Consider the following 23783-nt stretch of genomic DNA (forward strand, 5'->3'; position numbering starts at 1 on the left):
ATTATTTCTACCTGGAATTTAGATTTTTTCTCATTCATTCCAATCTTTCTGTCTTCCTTCCATAGTGCATTAATTTGGTGGTACTGCAACCAACCTGTCAGTCTACTCTTCAACTCTTCATAGGGTCTAATTTTCCATCCTCTTTCTGATCTTTCCAGTAAATCTTCATAGGTCAGTCTCTCACCTTCTATATTTATTTTTTTAACAGTTAATATATCGATAGGCGATAGCCACCAGGGGGTGTTTTTTTCCAGTAGTCTTTTGTTCTTTCCCCACACCTCTAAAAGTGCTCCTCTGATGATGTGGCTTGAGAAGCCTTTATGCACCTTTTCCTTATTCTGCCAAAGATAAGCATGCCATCCAAATCTTAAATCGAAGCCCTCTAGGTCTAACAGATCTGTGTTTTTTAAGGTGACCCATTCTTTGAGCCAACAAAGGCACGAGGCTTCATAATACAGTCTTAGATTTGGGACCGAGAAACCTCCTCTATCTTTTCTATCCGTTAATAATTTAAATCTAATTCTTGGTCTTTTACCTTGCCATATAAATTTGGATAAGATTTTTTGCCAATTTTTAAATATTTCACTTCCTCTAATCACTGGGACATTTTGGAATAAAAATAAGAGTTTCGGTAGTATGCACATCTTAATCGCAGCCATTCTGCCTGACCAGGAGAGTTTAATCCTGTTCCAAATGTCTAGTTCCTTTTGTATTTCCTTCCAGGTATTAGTGTAGTTATCAGCCATTAAGTTTATACTTTTCATCGTCAGCCATACTCCTAGATATTTTATTTTTTACTTCTTTAATTCCCGATTGATGTTCTAACTGTCTCCTTAGATCTTCTCCCATGTTCTTAACCATCATTTTAGTTTTGTTTCTATTTAACTTAAAGCCCGCCACTTTCAAAAATTCCTCTAGAATTGTCAGAACTTTGTCCATGCTCTGTATGGGATCCTCAACTGAAATTACCGGGTCGTCTGCGTATGCTTTCAGTTTAAATTCTTTTACCCCAATTCTGATTCCTCTTATCTCTGATGTATCTCTTATCTTGTTTGCAATTACTTCTAATATCATTATAAATAGGAGTGGTGACAAAGGGCAGCCTTGTCTCGTGCCCTTGGAAATTTCGAATGTGTCAGATAGGTTGTTATTAATAATCAGTTTAGCTCTTTGCTTTGAATAAATTGCTTTGATTCCTTCCAAAAAAGCACCTTCAATTCATGCAGTCTCCATACACTTTAATAAGAAACACTTTAATAAGAAAGATACGTTATCAAATGCTTTTTCTGCATTGATGAAAATTAATGCTGCCGGGATTTCATTCTTCTTTTCCAGATATTCGATGATGTTTATTATATGCCTAACATTGTCTTTTAGATATCTATTGGGAAGGAATCCAGCTTGATCCATGTTTATTGCCCTTTTTAAATAACTTTTAAATCTATTCGCCGTTATCTCAGCAAAAATTTTATAGTCGTTGTTAAGAAGTGATATCGGTCTGTAATTTTTTACATTTAATTTGTCTGAGTCCGCTTTAGGTATCAGTGTTATGTGAGCATCCTTCCAGGAGTCTGGGATCTTCCCTCCTTGTAGAATATTATTCATTACCTCACATAGTACTGGGGCTAAGTCTTCCTCGAGGACTTTGCAATATTTGGCCGATAGACCATCTGGGCCCGGTGCCTTCCCTAATTTCATTTTCTTTATTGCTTCCTGAACTTCCTCTACTGTTATGCAATTATTCAATTGTGTTTTCTCTTCCTCCGTTATAGTTGTTATTCTGCTATTTTCTAAATATTTTCCTATTTCTATTGTGTCTTCCTCTTCTTTCTGATAAAGTTTTTCAAAAAAAGCTAGAAAATTTTTCTTTATTTCATTTGGATCTTCTACAAACCTTTCTTCAACTTTTATCTTGTTAATCACACTTTGTTTTTTCCTTTTTCGTAGTTGCCAGGCCAGGAATTTCCCCGTTTTATTTGCTGATTCAAAGAGTTTTTGCCTCATTAATTTAATTCTCCATTCAACTTCTTGATTAATTAGCATTGAGTATTGTGATTGTAGAAATTTGGATGTTTGAATTATCTGCTCATCATTAGGGTTTATTAATTTTTTCTCACATTCTCTTAGTTTGATCAGAATTTCATCTTTCTTTTGTTCTCTTATCTTTTTTCTATAACTATTTTGTTGGATTAGAAAACCTCTTAGCACCGCCTTACTAGCGTCCCATACTATGTCGATATTTGTTTCTTTATTAAGGTTTAAGTCAAAAAAATCTTTTAAAGTTTTTTTTGCTTTCTCAATTACTTCCTCATTTCCAAATAGATATTCATTCATTCTCCATCTATACACGCTCTGGACTCCAGAATTAATTTCCAGGAAAATTGAGTTGTGATCAGAAAGAGTTCTGGGGTGTATGTCACATTTTTCAACTCTTGCTACTAATTCCCTTGATAACCAAATCTGATCTATTCTACCCCAACTCTGATGCGGCTCTGAAAAGTATGTAAATTGTTTTGTCAGTGGGTTTTTATGTCTCCAGATGTCTGTCAAATCTAAATTTTCTTCAATATTTTTGAATGTTTTTGGTAATTTTCCTTGGTTCAATTTTTTCTTTTTTGCACTTCTGTCTAACTCTGGTATTGGCACACCATTTAAATCACCTAATAGGATCAGTTTATGAGGCTCTAAATCCAATAAAATTTGTTCTAGTTTTTTAAAAAATTCTGCCTTATTCGTATTTGGGGCATAAACATTTACCACATTTAGTTTTTCTCCCTGATGATTGATCTGTATTCCCACAATTCTCTCTTCCTCAACTTTGCATATTAATTTGGGCTCCCCTTTTTCTTTTGCAAATATCACCACTCCTCTTTTTTTGTCTACATCTGAATTAATAAATTCCACCCCAACTTCTTATTTATCAGGATATGTTTGTGTTTTTTAGCCACATGTGTTTCCTGACAGCATATCACATCAACATTCTTTTTCGTCAGGACCTTGAAGATTTTATTCCTTTTAGATTTATCATTTAGACCGTTAACTTTCCAAGATAAGACTTTAAGAGTCATGACCATATATGTTTATTTTTTCTTCGTGTTGCACTTATGAGTCAACTTATGATCTAATTTTCCTGTTCTTTGTAGTTTCTCATTTTCTTCCTCTCCTTCTCCTCCCAAAGCTACCTCCTCTTCTTCTTCCACTTCCTCCTCTTCTTTCCCTCTCTCTCCCCTCTCCTTCCCCTCTCTTTCCTTCTCTTCCTTTCCCTTTCCTCTGTAAGTCTCTCTCCCTCTTCTGCCCTTTCTTCTATCCTCCCAAGTTCTTTCTCATATCTTCTCAGGAATTTATCAGCTTCTTGGGTGCTCATCAGTTTGAATCTCTTATCCTTGTAATAGAAGGTGACCCCCTCTGGGAATTCCCATCTATAAGATATGGCATTCCTTCTCAAGACACTTGCTATTTGTCTGTATCCATCCCTTTTGCGTAGAAGCCTGATTGGAATTTCTTTATAAATAACAATAGGTCTTCCTTCAATTATTAGTTTTTTTTATAGCTCAATTTTAGAATCATATTTTTCATCTCAATTGAATTGAAGACCACTAAACAGTCACCAGCCAGTTTTTTTGATTTTGCTTGCTGCATTTTCCCTCTAATTCTGAATGCCTTATCTATCCTATCGGCCACTTCCTCTTCTTCTACGTCTAACCATTTCGAGAGTTCTCTAATCATTTTTCCTCTCACATTTTCATTTGCCTCTTCGGGAACTCCTTTAAATTTTAAATTAAGCTGTTTCTGCCGCAATTCTACCATGGCTAGACTATCTGACAGTTGGTCTTGTCTATTGTTCCATTCTCTTATTTCCTCCTTTATTTTTTCTGTCTCTTTCTTTTGTTCCCTCAGTTCCTTTTGAGTTTTCCTATTTGTTTCTTCCATTGATTTTGACCTCATTGTCAAATCTTGAATTTTACTTGAGAGCTCTCCTACAGCCCCTTCTATTTTCTTATCTATCCTCTCCTGTACCTCTCCTAACTTATTTTCCATGTGTTCTTCCCTTTGTTTAAATTCCTCTTTTATCTTTAACCACAAGATATCTAAATCTTTGATTTCCTCCTGCCTGGATACTTTCCTTTCCCCAGGGGTCCCTGCTACCTTTTTCCCATTTTCCCCCAACATTTTAAGTTATTTTCTCAAAATTCTCGATTTTGTTCCCTACTCTCTCCCTTAAAGGGCGCACAGTCTTTCCCTCCTACTCCTTTTAGGTCCTGTACCTTTCAATGTAGTTCCCCAGTGTTTCAACCTTCCAATGCAGTCCCCCAGTATTTCAACCTGAGAAAGGGTCTTTGTCCCCAAGAATTGGGTCCAGACTTATCAATTCTAACTAGTAAACATCATATATCTATAAACTGTATCTAAATTTCTTCTATGGGTCCACAAAGTGGTTGCTGTCACTGGAATTTCCAAATATACATAAATGAAAGGAGAAAGAAGGAAAGAGAAACAGAGGACGGGGGGGGGGAGGGTAATGTTCTTAACTAGAGGACATGGTTATCAAATGCTCCTGTGGAAGAAGAAGTGTTAAGTAGTTCTGTACGATCCAAAACAGTTCTAAGCAGTTCTGGTGTTTTCTGCTACTTGCTAGCTCAATTCCACTAAATGCTTCCACAATGATTATGCCCCCAAGAGGTAAAGTCGTAATTTAGTTTATAAGAAAAATCAAATTATTTAAAAGTCATCCCAATTAAAGTTCCTTAGTTAAGTTCAAAGGCCTTGTATGGCTCCAAAGTCCATGCCCCTTTGCCAACTTCAAAAAACAACAACAAACAACAACAACAACAAAACCAACCACAACAGCAACAAAAAACACTTAGAAGAGGGAAATTATTAAGTTGTGGTAAGAAAGGTGAATTCAAAGTGTTAAAGCTTAAAGCAAAAGGCTAATGTAGTATTCACTCTTCTCCACTGGGGACAGAATCTAGAATCTTCTCTCTCCTTCCAGACTCAATCTACGTCAGGATATCCCTTGCAGAACCAGTCTCTATCATTTCAGCAATTATGAAGAGATCCTCCGAGGAACAAACTATAGCAAAATATATAGCAAACTATAGCAAAATAGCATGAACAAAGAGCGAGTATGATTTAAATCAGTGTTTCCCAACCGGTGTTCCGCGGCACACTAGTGTGCCGTGAGACACCGGCTGGTGTGCCGTGGGAGGGAGGCGGGCGAGAGGCGGCGGCGAGAGGCGGCGGCGGCGAGGATCCGCGTCGAGCCGGGGCGGCTCCGCGGTGGTCGTGCCGAGCGGCGGGGCAGCGCGCGCAAAAGGGAGGAGCGCGAGACAGCGGAGGAGGAGGAGGCCGGCATGTCCGGGCAGCAGCAGCAACAGCAGCAGCAGCAACTCCCGGCGACGGCTCCTCCTCCGCCCGCTATCGCAGCCGCCGCCGCCTCAGCTGCCGCCGCCGCCTCAGCTGCCCTCGCTCTGCTGCCTCCTCCCACCCCGGCAAGGGGGAGGGAAAAAACGTTCACTTTTGTGCGTCCCTCCCGGCGTGACGCTGCGCGCTGACGTCACGGGGCGGGGCTTTAATGGTGGTGTGCCGCGAGATTTTTTTCCGGTAAGCAGGTGTGCCGTTGCCCAAAAACGTTTGGGAAACACTGATTTAAATAGTCCCCATGTCCTTTAATCTACTCGGTTGCTCTATTCAGTTAGAGAGGGTTAAATGAGGTTTCCAAATACAAAGCAGCTGATACGTGAGGAGACGAAAGAATGGTCACTTCTTCGCTTAATATGCCGAGGTGGAAGTAGAGGAGTAATGCTGGTTTTAGTTTGAATGTTTCTTGGATATCTCCTTCCTTACTCCCTTGCCACTCCTCCACGTATCTTGTACCAGCCCCTTCTAAAAATACACTCTTGCAATCAACCGAAAAGAAAGGGGGTGAGGTTTTCATACAATCGTCCTTTTCAGTCCCCTTAAAGCCTTATCAAGTCTTTTTACAGCTCTTTTTACAGCCTTCTGGCTGCTAATCACCATAAATGACTGAGTGCAGTTACTCTTTAACTTTTAACTTTCTAGCCCCAGGGTATTCAAAGTCTCTACTCAGTTCTTTGTAGGTTACTTTGTACTTTGCATTTTAATCTGCCACAGCGAGAAAAGAAAAGCTGTGGGCTTTAATTGTTTTGTACTCACTCAAATAGGTGCTAAGTTACTTCCTTTCTCTTTCTTGCAACTTTGTTTCCTGCGCCATTTTCCCATCAACTGGGATGAAGTCCCTATTTTCAATCTTAAAGCATCCAAGAACCGCTTGGTCCAAACTTCCAGGTATTAAAGGATAAATCTTCCTCTTCACCAAGGGTTCTATTCTTATCTTTCTGGAGATCCATCACGCTTCTTAGGGGAAGCTGCAGGCATTGCAACACAGGGTCGGTGCTCTCCCGCTTGTGTTTGCAGTCTCGCCGTCCTCAAGCTCTTCCAAGAAAGAAACCCGAGAAAACCACGAAACCGCACCTCCGCTGCCGGGTTGCCTATCCCTCAAGGGTTCCCCCCCCTGAGATTTCTGGGGGTGCACTGTGCCTGGTGGCTCCCCCAAGCCCCTGTGCTGCAGGAAAACCCCTGACGAGGTTTTCCGTGCTTCCTCACTTTCCGCGGGTCAAACCGGAAGCCCAGACCTTAAACTTTACTATGAATCAGCAGCATTCTGCTGGTTGAAAGATTGGCTGCTTCTTGAGAACACAGACATTTTGGACTTAGAAGGTTTCAGCAATGTTTTTGGGTGGCATGCATATTTGTGGTACGACAAGGTTAAAGCACATAAAGCATTTAAAAACCATATTGTCAGGAAAGCATTGTTTAATGTCTGGATAAGATATAAAGACCTATTGGAAATTAAAACCCCAAGGTGGTTGTCACCAATGGAAGCAAAGGCTCAGAAAAAGCTCAATATGGAGGCCAATTGGCCGAAATATTGGGAAATTTTGGAACAAGATGGAGATAAATTGAAATTGCAGAGTTTTGAGAAATTAAAAGATAAAGTGCGAGACTGGCTACATTATTATCAAATAAGAGAGGCCTACAATTTGGATAAAAAAATTGGCTTCCAGGTGGAAAAACCAAAATTGGAAACAGAACTGTTAGATCCCAAAACTAAGATACTTTCAAGAATGTATAACTTGCTGTTAAAATGGAATACGCAGGATGAAACGGTTAAATCTGCTGTGATTAAATGGGCACAAGACGTTGGACATAACATTATGTTTGCTGACTGGGAACAGTTGGGGACCACCGGTATGAAATTTACGGCATGTAATGCCTTAAGAGAGAATATTATGAAAATGATATATAGGTGGTACATGACACCAGTCAAGCTTGCAAAAATATATCATTTGCCCGATAACAAATGTTGGAAATGTAAAGAAAATGAAGGTACATTCTTTCACCTTTGGTGGACGTGCCCAAAGATTAAGGCTTTCTGGGAGATGATATATAATGAAATGAAAAAGGTATTTAAATATACCTTCCTGAAGAAACCAGAGGCCTTTCTCCTGGGCATAGTCGGCCAATTGGTGACAAAGAAGTACAGAACTTTATGTACGCAACAACAGCAGCAAGAATACTTATTGCAAAGTACTGGAAGACACAAGATCTACCCACCCTGGAAGAATGGCAGATGAAGGTGAAGGACTACATGGAATTGGCGGAAATGACTGGCAGAATCCGAGACCTGGGAGAAGAGTTGGTGGAAGAAGATTGGAAGAAATTTAAAGACTATCTGCAGAAACACTGTAAAATTAATGAATGTTAAAATGATGTTGGATTGAAAATAAGTGGTATTAGCAACAAAGTTAATAAGACTATGCAAAAATGAATTGATAATGGATGAAAACAGAGTTATAAAATGTTAAGATATAGAGTTAAGGTAAATGAAAGAGGGTAAGGATTTGCTGACCTGATTATGTAAATGGGAATACAAAAAGGGGAGGTGTGAGGAGGTCAAAGAAACAAGCAAAGGAGTTTAAAGTTATGAAAAACGGATTTTTTAACTTTTTCTTATTTTTTCTTTGTCTTTTGTATGTTGTATTTTTTATTTTTATTTTTTTTCTTTTCATGTATTTTTTGTTTTTTATGTATTTTCCTTTTCCATGTGTTTTTGTATTCATGCTTTAAAACTTTAATAAATTTTTCTTTAAAAAAAAAAGAGAATGTTTCTCCCAAACTGCAAGTATGCCACAAGTAATGTAGTACAAAATGCAATGTGTTATTTTTTATGTGATATCCTATGTCCAGCTATGTGCACTGCTACACTTGCAAATAGCCTTAAGAGGCCTGACATGCAAGTCTCTTAAGATTTACACGAAGGCATATAAATGTACCAAGCAAACACATATATTTTATGGGGGGCAAAGACCCCTAGGAATTTAAGAGTGGCTGTATTCCCTACACCCACAAGTCTCAGAATGCTTAGAACATAAAAACACAACATAAAAACACAAAACATCACGTGTTAAAATAGCATTAGATGTCAATAAGAAAAAGGCCTGGTTAAAAAGGTGCGGATTTGCCTGGCTCCTAAAGCTGTATAATGACTTTTACGACCTTTGTATGGATTATTTGGTGGGAGGTGAGTTTAGAACTATCAGTGAAGCTTTTTCCACATTCCACACACTGATAGGGTTTCTCCCCTGTATGAATTCTTTGATGGGAAGTGAGACAGGAGCTCCGACTGAAGCGCTTTCCACATTCCACACACTGATAGGGTTTCTCCCCTGTATGAATTCTTCGATGGGAAGTGAGAGAGGAGCTCTGAATGAAGCTCTTTCCACATTCTACACACTGATAGGGCTTCTCCCCTGTATGAATTCTCTGATGCTGAGTGAGATTGGAGCTGTTCCTGAAGCTCTTTCCACATTCCACACACTGATAGGGTTTCTCCCCTGTATGAATCCTTTGATGGGAAGTGAGAGAGTAGCTATCAGTGAAGCTCTTTCCACATTCCACACACTGATAGGGTTTCTCTCCTGTATGAATTCTTCGATGGGAAGTGAGATGGAAGCTCTGACTGAAACTTGTTCCACATTCCACACACTGATAGGGTTTCTCTCCTGTATGAATTCTTTGATGGGAAGTGAGATTGGAGCTCCGACTGAAGCGCTTTCCACATTCCACACACTGATAGGGTTTCTCTCCTGTATGAATTCTTTGATGGGAAGTGAGAGAGGAGCTATCAGTGAAGCTCTTTCCACATTCCACACACTGATAGGGTTTCTCCCCTGTATGAATTCTTTGATGGGAAGTGAGATCGGAGCTCTGACTGAAGCTCTTTCCACATTCCATACACTGGTAGGGTTTCTCCCCTGTATGAATTCTTTGATGGGAAGTGAGAGTGGAGCTCTGAGTGAAGCTCTTTCCACATTCCACACACTGATAGGGTTTCTCCCCTGTATGAATTCTTTGATGTGAAGTGAGATTGTGGCTGTGACTGAAGCTCTTTCCGCATTCCTCACACTGATAGGGTTTCTCCCCTGCATGAATTCTTTGATGGGAAGTGAGAGAGGAGCTATGAGTGAAGCTCTTACCACATCCCATGCACTGATAGAGTTTCTTTTCAATGAGATTTTGTTGATGGGAAGTGGAATTGGAGCTCTGACTGCAGCTTTCTCCATACTCCAAATTTTTTTGTGGCTTCTCCTCTCTGGGGATTTTTTCGTGGTCACCTTTGTTCTCGATTTCCAATTCATCACAATCTGCATTGGGGACAAAAAGGGATTTGAGCCTCAGGAACAAATGGAGAAGAACTGAAGGGAGTTGCGTGTGTGTTCATTACCTGTGTTGTTTGTTTAATATGAGATTCGGATGAGTTGTTGAATGTTGCTTTGTTTATATAAAGCAGTGGTCAAAATTGTGAAAGACTTTTGGAAAAAAGTGTATTTCAGAGTTTTTATGGCTTATAACACCACTTCATTTGGAATACTGTCATAAAATTATATATCAATGGAAAGATAATTCGATCAAGAATGCAATCAAGAATGCAATCCAAGAAAGTTTGTTCAATTACCCGTATTCTATCAAACGTTATAGCCAAATAACCAGAAAAAGGAAGCACAACTTGCTTTGGTTGACTTTTGTCAGTGTGTTATGTGATTGCTATCAAGTTGGTTGGTTTTTTGTGTTCTTTCATTTAGTGAGGGTGTAAGACATAATAAAATTATAGAAATGGCACAAGGAGTTGAGTGGTCCCCAGAAAGTGATGTAAGATTGTACTATTAAGTGAGCAAGGCTACAGTTATGAAGAAATTAGAAGAGAGATTGGGGAAAACTTAACCAAAGTTGGCATTTCTATATTTTTGAAGAGGTATAAGGAGACTCAGTCACTACAAAAGTGACGATGGACGAGTGGAGAGACTGTGCCTACATGACAGAAGAAAATCATCTGGGTGTATACAAGATGACATGGTGCAATGTAATGGGAAGTTGAGTGCAAGGACTGGTCTAAATTAGAATTCTAAGAAAAAGCCATTGTTATCTCTCAAGCAAAGGTTGAAAAGATGAAACCCATGTTAACTGGACAGTGGAACAATGGGGCGGTGTTATTTGGAGCGATGAGACCCAAATCTCCTTGCTTGGTAGTGATGGCATGAAATACCCGAGGAGAAGAATCAGATAACATTTACATCCTACTTGCATTACACTGACCGTGAAACACCCAGACAGTGTGATGATCTGGGGTTGCACGGCAGCAAAAGGTGTGGGCAGAATTTGCGTCATTAATGGGAATATAAATGTGGAAAAATGCATAAACGAAATATATGAGCCCAAACTGAAGTGTTCCGCAGGTGATCATTTCCCAGATACCGAAGCATTTTTATATTTTCAACAGGATTCAGCTCTATGTCATGTTGCTGCTGTGTGCCAAAGGAGCATTATCATTCAAGATAATCCTATTCCACTGCTGGAATGGCCTGGGAATAGCCCACACTTTAACCCAATCAGAAATCTTTGGAGCCGACTAAAGAAACTTGTTAATAAGAGGCAACCCAGCAATAAAGCCCAATTAACATAGGCAATAATTCAGTCTTGGTTTCACATTATTACAGCTGCAGAACTAAAAACTTGGTTCACTTCATGGGAAGGCGTTGTAAGGCCGTAATTAAAGCTAAAGGTTACCAATGGTTACCAAAGGTTTCACGTTTTTTCTTTATGAGTGCTGTTCTAATAAATACTCCTTCATAAAAGTCATCGCATTACATTCTTCATTAAATTATCTTTCCATTGCTATATAATTTTATGGTATTACTCCACACAAAAGTAGTGTTATGAGCCATCAAACCTCAGAAATATACTTTTCACAAAAGGTTTCCACAATTTCGGCCACTAGGAGAAGTTGTTCATTTTAAAGTTAATGTTCTTTTATATGGAATCAGATTATTATTATTTATGTTTCATGTTTATATGTGTGTTGGAAGCTGCCCAGAGTGGCTGGGGCAACCCAGCCAGATGGGCAGGGTATAAATATAAATTATTATTATTACTACAGTGGTACCTTGATTTAAGTATAGTCCTGTTCCGGAAAGTTTGTAAACCGAGGTACCACTGTATCATCATCATCATCATCACCACTGCTACTTTTCCTGAGATTCAATAAGTCTAGCTCTTCTCTGGAATGAATTTTGTTTGGCCGAGTCATGGCATCCCCTCCATCTCCAATGTCAGTCGTCTCTTTGGTCAACCCAAGATTGACAGCAGCAAAAACAAAAGCAGAAAACCTGAAGCTACTTATCTTTCCTAAGAATTCTGAAGCTGACATTTAAGATGGCCTGGGCAGTTGAGACCAGCCCAATCGTGGTAGAAAAAGCAATAATTTGAGGAAGATTGTTCAAAGAAAAAACTGTAAGTTACTCTTTCTTGTGGGGGTGTTAGGTTCCCAGGTGTTATAGGGGTCATTATTGAGCTCTGTGAAAATATATGAGGTTGGTCCATAGAGGTATTTTTTGAATTTCCAGGCAGATATGACGATCCCACAGGGAGCCTTACCAAGAGAGGCCACGATCCCACAATTCTCCTCCATGACGTCCTTATGCAGAGCTCTCTGGTCAGGATCCAGCAACGCCCACTCCTCGTCCGTGAAACGAACAGCGACATCTTCAAAGCACACTGGACCCTAAAAGAAAAAGGGAAATGTCCTCCTGAGACAGCAGAAATATGATCTGCTACACAATGCTCTGTGGTTTCCTTCCTGTAAATTGCGGTGTTGTTTCAATAGGATTGCTTTGCTGCACATTTTATTTATGGATGCTTATTTTATTCTGCATTTTAATTATGGGTGTTCATCTTTGTGCAAATAGGTGGTACTCCACCTTGTGTTTTCCAAGTCATTCTGCCTAGGCTAGCATTCCAGTTTCCCCAATGGAAGGATCCACATTCTCTTCTCCTCGTGAGCTGTTCTGGGGAGTTCCCTCCCAATGTCCTAGAGCCAAATTCCAGGGGTCCATAGGGGCATGGAGAGGGGGAGGAATGGGAGGCAGGCCCCATATTGCAGCCAATGGGGCTGGTTAGGTGAATCCAGGCCACTATTTGTTCTCATTTGTCCACTGCTTAAAAAACAATTTTAGCATTCAGTGATCAATCTAGAAATAAAATAAGCCTATTTTGGATGGCCATCCTTCTTGGATGACCTAGCAGAGATTCCTGCATTGCAGGGGGTCTCCTGGCTCTGAGAGACAAGCAGGGAGGGTGGCTTCTGGCAAAAGGAGAGGGCGCCACCGGTGGCTCTTCCTTCTCCTGACTCACCTCTGCCTCCCGACCTTCCTCTCCCACTCGCCTCCTTCCTCTTCTGCCTCTGATTCTGCACTGCATTCTGCCACAGAGTCTCCCAGCTCACTAAGCCCTGTAAACCCTTCAGCTTCTGACACCTCCTCTTCCCAGGCTTCTCTCTCTTCTCCCTCTGACCGCTCATCCTTCTTCTACCTCCACTCCTTCGGCTCTGAGCCGTCTTCCCTTCCTGGTTCCCCAGCTGCTTCCTCCCACCATTCCTCTGTGCCCAACCAGTCCATGACATTGCTCCATCCCTTGGCCTCTGTCCCCACAAGGCAGCTTCCCCTGACCTGATCTGGTTCCACAGTTGCTGCTTCCCTTCTGCCCCCATGAAAAGACGGATCAGGAAGTCTTGCCAGCATCATTCTGTCACCTGCAAGAGAAAAAAGGTGATCAGGACGCCTGGAGTGCCTGCTTCTCTCACAGGTGAAACAGGGCATCTCTTACTACAGATGGGCCTTTGAGAAAGCCTTACCTGCTGAGAGTATTTGGACGTTTGTGCCCATTTTATATGTTTGTTGTGCAGAAATACATCTCCCCTCCTCTGGACCCTTCTTCCAACCATCTATCCCCAAAACAAGATGAAAAAACCCTCAGATGAGTTGGAAAACCAACAGAATGAGACCAATGGAGAAAAACCACCTTCCTCCTTACCCAGTGGCCTCTCTCTGGTGTCCAACGGAGGCCTCTCTGCCTCACAGGAATCCAGTTCCATTTCTGCAAAGAGATCCTTTCCCTGAAAAAAACCACAATGATTCAAACCAGAGAATGGTGAGAAATATTAGAAAGAGAATGACAAAGACTTGAAGGGCGTGAGATCTCATTCCATGGATGCTTTCCCAGAAAACGGATGGGCCATCAGCAGACCATTATGGCATGTTCTCTGTTTCTCTGTCCTGTTTGGAGCCCCTTGGGAGTATCCAGAGGAAAGTCTCTCTCACCTGCTTTCTCTCCTCTGCCTGACTCAGGAGGAAACCTTCGGCCAGGGCCACCGCCTGGGAACTGGTCTCCGCTCCGCATTCCCTCACCCAGCTCTCCATCTCCAGGGGAAGGACAGCCAGGAACTGCTCCAAGATCACCAGGTCCAGCATCTCAGCTTTCGTGTGCCTTTCTGGCTTCAGCCACTGATGGTCAAGGTGGCAGAGTCGTCTGCAAACCTCTCGGGGTCCTTTGGCCTCCTGGCAGCAGAACTGCCTCAACCTCTGGCTCTGCACCTCTGAGTGGAGGGTGTCCTCCTCACCCAGGATCTTCTGCACTGGGTTTTCCCAGAATCCCCCACTGCTCCCAGTTTGGCTGGCATGGCCTCTTCCTGCTTCAGGGCCAGCTGAGTCTCGCTCATCCATCTGTGCTCTCAGGAAGCCTCTGAGAGATCGGAAGGAACCCTTTGGTCTTCTGACGAGTTCTGCCCGTCTAAATGAGAAGCTCTAGCAAATCCTACAAAGCAAATACATTGTTCTGTTACAGAATTTGTAGGACAGGTGGGGATATGGTTCCCTGAGCAAGCATGGATGAGTCTTGCTGGGAACCAGGGCAGGATTGCACCGCACCCCAGACCGTGAGCTATCTTTTTGAAAAGAAAGAGGAGGAAGAGGAGAAGAAATAAGTCTCTCGCCTTCTAGCCACGCAAAATGTGGAGGCAACTGAAGGGATTTCTGGGAGATTAATCAACCTGGTTTCTGCAGCCTTCCAGTCAATACATGAAGTCAGAACCAACAGACAAGAGAATCATTTGTATCTTGTGAAAAATGGATGCTTGGCTCCAGCGGGGGTCCACACCCGGGGGTCCTCAGGAGTTCCTCCCCCACCCCCACTCTCCTGCTTCTGTCTCCTTTTCTTGCACTTGGACTCTCTGCCGCTCTCCAGAGAGACTCCTGGGGTGGGGTCCCTTTTTCTTTGCTCCGAGGGCCAGGTATGTATCTGATCAACCCCTGAGGGGTTACCCCCTTGATATTTAGGTGGGTAATTATTATTATTATTATTATTATTATTATTATTATTATTATTCTGTTAGATAGCTTAACACACACACAGCCATTCATGCCAAGGTCCCTGGAGGCTTGGTGAGTAACAGCGCCCATTTCCGGCTGCTTTGCCATCAACAATCCCTTTGGGACAGAGAGGATGTGGTCCTGGGATGCCATGCTCTGGGTGCGAGGGGATTGCTGCAGTGCCCTCCGTGGGGAGCTGCCCTTGGAGATGACTGGGGAAACTGGTCTGCAATGCAGCAGCCAGACTATGGACTGGGATCCCTCTCATTCTTCCTGGCCTTTCTCTCCCACCTTAACTTCCTTCCTGCACGTGGGGTTTTCTTTTGGGGGGGAGGGGCTAGTCCACCTCCTCGTCCAGGTTTGGAAAACCATTTGCACATGTTTCCTCTGTCGTGCAATGAGGCTGAGCGATGTCACACAGAGTTAAAGTCCCAGGGACTTCTTTGTTTTAAAAAGGGAGATTTTTTCTGAAAGGGGGGGGGGCGGAGGGCCAAGTGAGTTTGGGATCCTCTGATCTGCAGGAGGGAGAGCGTGGCAGACCTGGCCCCTCCCGGATCAGGCCCCCCAGGCATCCTCCCCTGCTGCAGCCCTGGGACCCCCCCCCCCGTCTCCCCACTGCACCCTCGGGGGAGAGAGAGAGGAGACTCACCAGATCCCAGGAGGGGACAGCGAGGCAGCCCTTGCAGGAGAGACCCCAAAGCAAGGAAAGGACTGGGAAGGGAGGGGCCTTGGCTCTGGAGGACCTGGCCCCTCTTGCTTCCTGGCCTCTCTAGGAAGGCAGCTCACTTCCCTTTAACCCTTGCCAAGCCGAGTCCCTCCAGCTCAGCCCTTTCTCGCTTGGCAGAACCTCAGATTCTTATTATTTTTTATGGATTAAGGGGGGCAGCTGCCCCCCTGGCTACGCCAATGCCCAGATATCCTTTTGGGGGTGAGGCTCTTGGCTGGACTCTGAGCATCTCCCTCCCTTGGGCGGAAGCCAGAGGAAGAGCTTGCAGGGAAAAGGGCTTTGCAGGAGGCAAGGAAGCTCCTCCTAGAATTCAGGAGTGGAGAGATAGGAGGGGATCCCAGGGTCATCTAGTCCAACCCCCAGCAATGCAGAAATCTCCGCTAAAGCATCCATGGCAGATGGCCGTGCGATCTCTGCTGAGAAACCTCCAAGGAAGGAGAGTCCACCACCTCCCAAGGGAGACCTTTCCCCTGCCCAACTGCTCTTAGGTGTCCCTCAAGGCAGCGGGTCCTGAGTTCTAGCCCTGCTGAAACAATCGCACTGGCTGCCAAGGAGGAACCCAGCAAAGTTCAAAATAAATAAATCCTATTCTCATCATAAATGAGTAATACTTTCTCATGCATGCTTTTTATGCTAATATACAAAAGTATGCCATTTCCCTTTCCAGAAATGATTAATTGCTAATTCAATGGACTGAAAATGGATTGTTGTTATTTTTATGTCTAGGGAAGCTTTTAATATTTGATGGACTATTGTATTTTAATATTTTGTTGGAAGTCGCCCGGAGTGGCAGGCGAAACCCAGCCAGATGAGAGGGGTATAAATATGTTGTTGTTGTTGTTGTTGTTAATTGATCAGGTGAGTGTTCTCCTTTCGAAAGAGGCAGGTGGAATCTCCACGGTGGCTAATAGCATAACATTGAAAGGTTAGTGAAGTATGGGGAGCCCTAGAGCATCTGCTTGGCATGCAGAATGTCCCAGTCAGTGTAGACCAGGGGTCCTCAAACCATGTCCCGTGGGCCAAATCCAGCCTTCCAGGGTCCTGAATCTGGCCTGCACGGCCATTTCAGAACCCGCCAAGTGTCCGAGGCTGAAAGCATCTCGCCGCCCACTCAGTCAGTCCTTGCGTCGCGCTGAGGTAAACGCCACTGGCGTGATGGCGGCTCTACCAATGAAAGCCCAGGGGTTTTGCCCGGGGACGGGGAAGTGTTGTCTTTTGGCTTGAAGAGTGAAGTTGAGGTTCCTTATGTGTACTTTAAAGGTGGGAGAAGGAAGTATAGTCCTATTTCTGTGAGTGGCACAGCGGTCTCTCCACTCCTGTGGTTTACATGCTCTGAAAGTTGGGATCTGTTTTGATATTTAAATTTCAAAAGGGTGGAGTGGAACCGGATATTGACCATTTCGTTAGTGTGGGGAGCCACATTCTGGTTGAAGGAGGCCAGGATTACCCGCCCCCCAAGGCCTGGTTTCTCCCTCCCCTGTAGTAGGACTTGGAATCCAGGAGGAAACTCTTGGAATAGCCTTGCCAGGTGCTCAGGGATGGACTCACCTGTCCCCACGTCCTTCTCTTTGCAGATGTGCAGCGGTTGCACATCTCTCCCCTAGAGGTGAGTATTGGAGAGAACCAGAGCAGGGACTCAGACCTGCCCTCCTTGCCCCCCACTCTGCACTCTCGGATGTGGAGAAGCCCTCCCTTCATGAGGAACTGACTTTTGTCTTTCAGCTGCTGGAGGAAGATCAGCTGTACCTGCCGGAGGTGATTCAGAACTGCCAGGCACCTCAGCTCAGGGGGCTCCCAACTCTGAAGTGCCTCAAGCATGAGATGGCCAAAGCCATCCTGGTGAGTGGTGGGAGGTGTGGGGGACCCCCATGGGGAAGTGGGGGAGGAAGGGGCTTTGAGGAAGCGGTTGTCCGTCTGACAGAGGAGGAGGACCATGTTGGTCTAGGTTCACATATCCTGTTTGAAAGGGGAATCATCTGAGGGACTTCCTGTAAACATCTGGGTCAGGAATGCTGTTCCCGGAATTGACAAACACACAAGACGTAACCGGCTGTGCATTCACATAAACAATACTCTTCTATACATTCTTATCACAATATCAAAGGTTTATCTTGCACATAAACAACACATAAAGTGCAATAATATAGACGGAAGTCCCCAGTAAATCAGTTCATTCGAAAGACCAAATGTCTGCTAGTTTCTGTTCCACATACGTTCATAAAGTCCAAATTGGAGCCTATTACAGTTCCACAGTGTTGACCAGGATTTCCGGAATAATGCCTTGTTTCGCTCTCATGGGCTTCATCAGTTGTACATATTCTAAGTAATATAAATGAATATAATGTCGTAATTCAACATATTTTAACAAATTAACAAACCTGTGTATGGATAAAGTTTGCTTTACATTTGTTTTTTTATAGGGGTCACTTAAAGAAGAAAACCTTACAGCTGCAGATTTCTGTCACCTGTAGCTTAAATCAATGCTGCGCCTGTCTATATACATTGTAAGACTTGTTGTTCACTGCAGAAACCACTGTGTTATAAGTTCCATTATCTGGATACTTCATATATGGTATGTACTTTTATAGCACAATTGTTTATATAATTTTAATTTGTTAAATGATCTACTGGTCGATCCACAACTCTGGTCACTGCTCCCTGAGAAAAGCTCAAGAACTCTGGGCGAAGACAATGGGTAGATCACTGGCAGGATTTTTATTACTGGGAGTAGATCTCAGTCTCTTGGAAGTTCTGGCATTGTGGCTAGTTCAAGGTACCAGCACAACTTTAATTGCCACTCATCTTTTGTTGATATTAACTCATTTTCCAGTATTTTGCTATTAACATCCTAGCTGCTGTTGTCGTGTAAAGAAACACTCTTTTATTTTCATTTGGTATGCTTATTGTTAGAATATCAAATAGGAAAGCTTTGGTTTTCTTTAAAATAAGTAGCATTTACTTTATTTTATTTTATTTTATTTTATTTTACCTTTGGGGACATGTCCACCACATGTGGAATAAGGTTCCCTCATTTTGTCTGCATCTCCAACATTTCATAGAATCATAGAATCATAGAATCATAGAGTTGGAAGAGACCACAAGGGCCATCGAGTCCAACCCCCTGCCAAGCAGGAAACACCATCAGAGCACTCCTGACATATGGTTGTCAAGCCTCTGCTTAAAGACCTCCAAAGTAGGAGACTCCACCACACTCCTTGGCAGCAAATTCCACTGTCAAACAGCTCTTACTGTCAGGAAGTTCTTCCTAATGTTTAGGTGTGTGGGAAAATGATTGCTTGTACATGAGAGCATGAGCAAAGTTCTTATTGTTGCAGGGTGATTTCATAGCTAGAAGCATCCTTGGAGCATGAACAGCGCGTGAACAGCTCGTGCTGTCCTATATGATTGGCTAACGTAGCATGGCCTGATGCTCGCATAGTCTAGTGCAAATGTCCTTATCTGCTGGCTTCTCCCAGTGGTTTCTCCCAGCGGTCCGCTTGCGTAACAAAAGGGAAGTACAATCACCTATTTCTCAATATACAGGAACAGCCATCTCTAGGTCTCTTCTGCCTTCTTTAGGTGCAGCCATGAATTACCGTGATTTGCATAAATTGGCAAACTGGACAGAAAATTTGTTCAATTCCACCATCTTGGCTTTAAAAATGATTAACAAAGAAATGTCAGAAATAAGAAATGTAGTTCTTCAACATCGTTATGCTTTAGATGTGATCCTTGCTTCTAAAGGTGGAATTTGTGCCTTAATTCATTCTCATTGCTGTATGTATATAACCGATCAATCGACCAATATCTCTGCTACTATTGATTATATGGAACAAATGATAGCTCATAATCCTTTGAATCCACCTGAAGGTTTTGATCCATGGGAGTGGTTGTCTTCTTGGTTGCCTAATGGATTATGGTTAAGAAAAATATTATTGATTGTAATTGCATGTATTGTTGGCTTCATTATGGTGTGTTGTTGCATTCAATGCATACCCTCTTTGATTTCCCTATGCACTGCATGGTGGTACCGACCACGGCCCACCACAGGGGTTACAAGAGGAATTTATGTTGCAAAGTGTAGACGCTTAGGCAATGAAGTGTACGATTTGGACTAATGGTCCCTCTTTTCCTCTAATAATATAAACAAGAAAAGGGGACATGTGGGAAAATGATTGCTTGTACATGAGAGCATGAGCAAAGTTCTTATTGTTGCAGGGTGATTTCATAGCTAGAAGCATCCTTGGAGCATGAACAGCACGTGAACAGCTCGTGCTGTCCTATATGATTGGCTAACGTAGCATGGCCTGATGCTCGCATAGTCTAGTGCGAATGTCCTTATCTGCTGGCTAGAACAAATTGCTTGGCTTGTATATTGTATCTTTCTGATTTCACACAATAAAAGCTGTGCTGCATTAGCCCTAGGAGCGGCCATATTTCGGAACCTATCATGGTGTGAGACTGATTTTTCTTTGGATGCCGAGCTGCAACTCGACATAGGTGGAATCTTCTTTCTTGTAGTTTGGATCCATTGCTCCGTGTCCGCTTCTCTGGAGCAGCAGAAAACAACCTTTCTCCCTCCTCTATGTGACATCCTTTTATATATTTGAACATGGCTATCATATCACCCCTTAACCTCCTCTTCTCCAGGCTAAACATGCCCAGCTCCCTTAACCGTTCCTCATAAGGCATCGTTTCCAGGCCTTTGACCATTTTGGTTGCCCTCCTCTGGACACGTTCCAGTTTGTCAGTGTCCTTCTTGAATTGTGGTGCCCAGAACTGGACACAGTACTCCAGGTGAGGTCTGACCAGAGCAGAATACAGTGGCACTATTACTTCCCTTGATCTAGATGCTATACTCCTATTGATGCAGCCCAGAATTGCATTGGCTTTTTTAGCTGCCGCGTCACACTGTTGGCTCATGTCAAGTTTGTGGTCAACCAAGACTCCTAGATCCTTTTCACATGTACTGCTCTCAAGCCAGGTGTCACCCATCTTGTATTTGTGCCTCTCATTTTTTTGCCCAAGTGCAATACTTTACATTTCTCCCTGTTAAAATTCATCTTGTTTGTTTTGGCCCAGTTCTCTAATCTGTCAAGGTCGTTTTGAAGTGTGATCCTGTCCTCTGGGGTGTTAGCCACCCCTCCCAGTTTGGTGTCATCTGCAAATTTGATCAGGATGCCCTTGAGTCCATCATCCAAGTCGTTGATAAAGATGTTGAATAAGACCGGGCCCAAGACAGAACCCTGTGGCACCCCACTAGTCACTCTTCTCCAGGATGAAGAGGAACCATTGATGAGCACTCTTTGGGTTCGGTCAGTCATTTATTGCTGATATTTATTTATTTTGACTGATTTGGATGGGGTCAGGTACCATCTAAAAATCAGATGGCATGTGGTGAATTTTAAGTCTTTTTTCATAATTTCCCCCATTTTTCATCTTCATTGGATAGCCACAATCGTGTGCCCATTTCACCATCACCTCCTAGTCCTTAAGGTTCCAGTCCAGTAACAATCTGTGTGGTTTTGATATCTTTGTATTATTTAATAATATTATTATATATATATTTTAAAAAAACGCTGTTGTTCTGTCAAGTCCATTTATTTTTTGTCTGGAAAAAATTGATTAGCTGGTAATCTATCTTTTTTACTTTTGTTTTCCTTTTATATTTTTTCTTTTTTGTATTTTTAGCATATAATAACAGTTGTAATTATATGGAAATGTGATAATAATATTGAAATGAATAAAATGCTTAACTCGCCAATATTTTTATTGTTTGCGGCTTCCCAAGAAAACTCAAGGAGATTCTCCCCTTTTTGGCTTTTACCTCTTACCTTTATAACTGTGTCTTTACATCCCAAAAGTCATAGAATCATAGAATCATAGAGTTGGAAGAGACCACAAGGGCCATCGAGTCCAACCCCCTGCCAAGCAGGAAACACCATCAGAGCACTCCTGACATATGGTTGTCAAGCCTCTGCTTAAAGACCTCCAAAGAAGGAGACGCCACCACACTCCTTGGCAGCAAATTCCACTGTCAAACAGCTCTTACTGTCAGGAAGTTCTTCCTAATGTTTAGGTGGAATCTTCTTTCTTGTAGTTTGGGTCCATTGCTCCGTGTCCGCTTCTCTGGAGCAGCAGAAAACAACCTTTCTCCCTCCTCTATGTGACATCCTTTTATATATTTGAACATGGCTATCATATCACCCCTTAACCTCCTCTTCTCCAGGCTAAACATGCCCGGCTCCCTTAGCTGCCCCACCCTCCCACTTACAGGATATCCTTTCTACAGATGTCAACGCAGACCCAACGATGGAAAACCCTCAGCCCAATTCCTCGTGACCACAAGACTATTTATTACCTGCAGCAACAACAACAAAAGACACCAGAGTGGCCACAGCTATCTCTTTCCAAAGGATATAGACTGACAGGGAGGGGGCTGACAAAGGGGGGAAAGTTGAATTGCAAGCACATTCTCTCACCTTTTAAGCCTCAAGACTCTGGGCCCCAGGATTGAAAAGATATGTAAAAGATCATGGTTGCCTCAAGATAGGCAACTGATATTTAATTAGTATGTGGTGTATTGTGTGATATTATGTAGGAATGCTAACATGTGTCTGACAATATGTTATTTCCACAAAGGGGGGGGGGGACCCAATTTTTGTGTATAATTGCTTTTATCTTCAATGTATAATGTCTTATTGCCTACACCCCAATGGAGGCTTCTTATGCATTTTAAGCTTTCTAATACATCAGGCTATTGCGTAGACCAGTATTTAGATTAGATCAATTTATGTGGTTAAAATGAATGTTCTGCCAAAAATGTGATTCCTCTTTCAATCAGTCCCAATAATTGTGAAAGATTAATGTTTCAAAAAATGGCAGAAAGAAATTTCCAAGTTTATCGGGGGTGGGGGTGGCAAAAGGCCAAGGATAAACCACAAGATACTTACAGGCATAAAAGACAGAGGTGGTTTTGCCCTCCCAGACCTTTCATTATATTATGAAGCTGAATGCCTGGTATGGATTAGGGACTGGGTGAAGTTGGAAAGGCAAGAAGCATTAGAATTGGAAGCACATGACAATAGATTTGGCTGGCACGCATATTTATGGCATGGGAAAGGGAAGGTACATAAAAGTTTTTATAACCATATAATTAGGAAATCACTAATGAGCATATGGGAGAGATACAGTGGTGCCCCAGGTTAAGTACTTAAATCGTTCCAGAGGTCCGTTCTTAACCTGAAACTGTTCTTAACCTGAAGCACCACTTCAGCTAATGGGGCCTCCTGCTGCTGCTGCGCCGCTAGGGCCTGATTTCTGTTCTTATCCTGAAGCAAAGTTCTTAACCTGAAGCACTATTTCTGGGTTAGCGGAGTGTGTAACCTGAAGCGTATGTAACCTGAAGCGTATGTAACCCGAGGTACCACTGTATAAAGATATGTTAGAACAGAAGACCCCTTAGTGGCTTTCAACACATGAAGTTTTACTGCTCAAAACGCTTGGAAAGAAAGGGAAGTGGCTTACATATGATGACTTTTTAAAGGATCAAGAAGGAAAATGGAAACGAAGAGATTACAAGGAAATAAAAGACCACTTTCAGAGTTAGTTACGCTATCGGCAACTACATGAAATATACAAAGAAGACAATAAGAAAGGATTTAGCTACACGACATCTAGATTTCAAAAGGAAGTCATAGAAGGGAAAGGGAAGTTGCTGAAAGGTGCATATAGTATTTGGCTAGAATGGGAAACAAAAGATGAAGAGGTGAAATCAGTCATGATTAAATGGGCACAAGATATAGGTCATAATATAATGTCTGAAGATTGGGGAAGATTGTGGAAAACTGATTTAAAATTTAAAGACTGCTCTTTGCTGAAGGAAAATTACATGAAAATGATGTATAGATGGTATATATCACCAGTGCAGATAGGAAGAATATATAAAACCGGGTCAAATATATGTTGGAAATGTAGGGAAAAACAAGGGACTTTTTACCATATGTGGTGGGATTGTAATAAAATAAAAAAAATCTGGGAAATGATATACAATGAGTTGAAGAAAATGTTCCAATTAACTTTTGTAAAAAAGCCTGAAGCATTATTGTTAGGGATTGTAGGGAAAAAAGGAGAAGAAATGCACCTTGGGCTTCTTGCCGTGCAGCAGAAAATAGGGCGTGTCCCCTACTACAGAACTGTAAGAACGGTTCAGAGTGAAGGACGCAGATTTCCACGCTTCCACCCAAAACTGCTGGGGCAACCCTGTGTCAAAG

General features: G+C 42.5%; 1 protein-coding gene and 1 long non-coding RNA gene across 2 annotated transcripts in view; one reads left to right on the forward strand and one right to left on the reverse strand.

Moving 5' to 3' along the window:
• Nucleotides 1–23783, reverse strand: part of LOC308579485 (uncharacterized protein) — a 49609-nt gene that overhangs the window by 14123 nt on the left and 11703 nt on the right. The gene's annotated exons all lie outside the window — the stretch shown is intronic.
• LOC308579495 lies at nt 16365–18553 on the forward strand. The gene is made up of 3 exons (XR_014004505.1): nt 16365–16748; nt 17233–17349; nt 17931–18553. It is a non-coding gene; the product is annotated as an uncharacterized lncRNA (long non-coding RNA).

Source organism: Podarcis bocagei, assembly GCF_964188305.1.
Source record: "Podarcis bocagei genome assembly, contig: HAP1_SCAFFOLD_44, whole genome shotgun sequence".
In the NCBI taxonomy this organism is placed as follows: domain Eukaryota; kingdom Metazoa; phylum Chordata; class Lepidosauria; order Squamata; family Lacertidae; genus Podarcis; species Podarcis bocagei.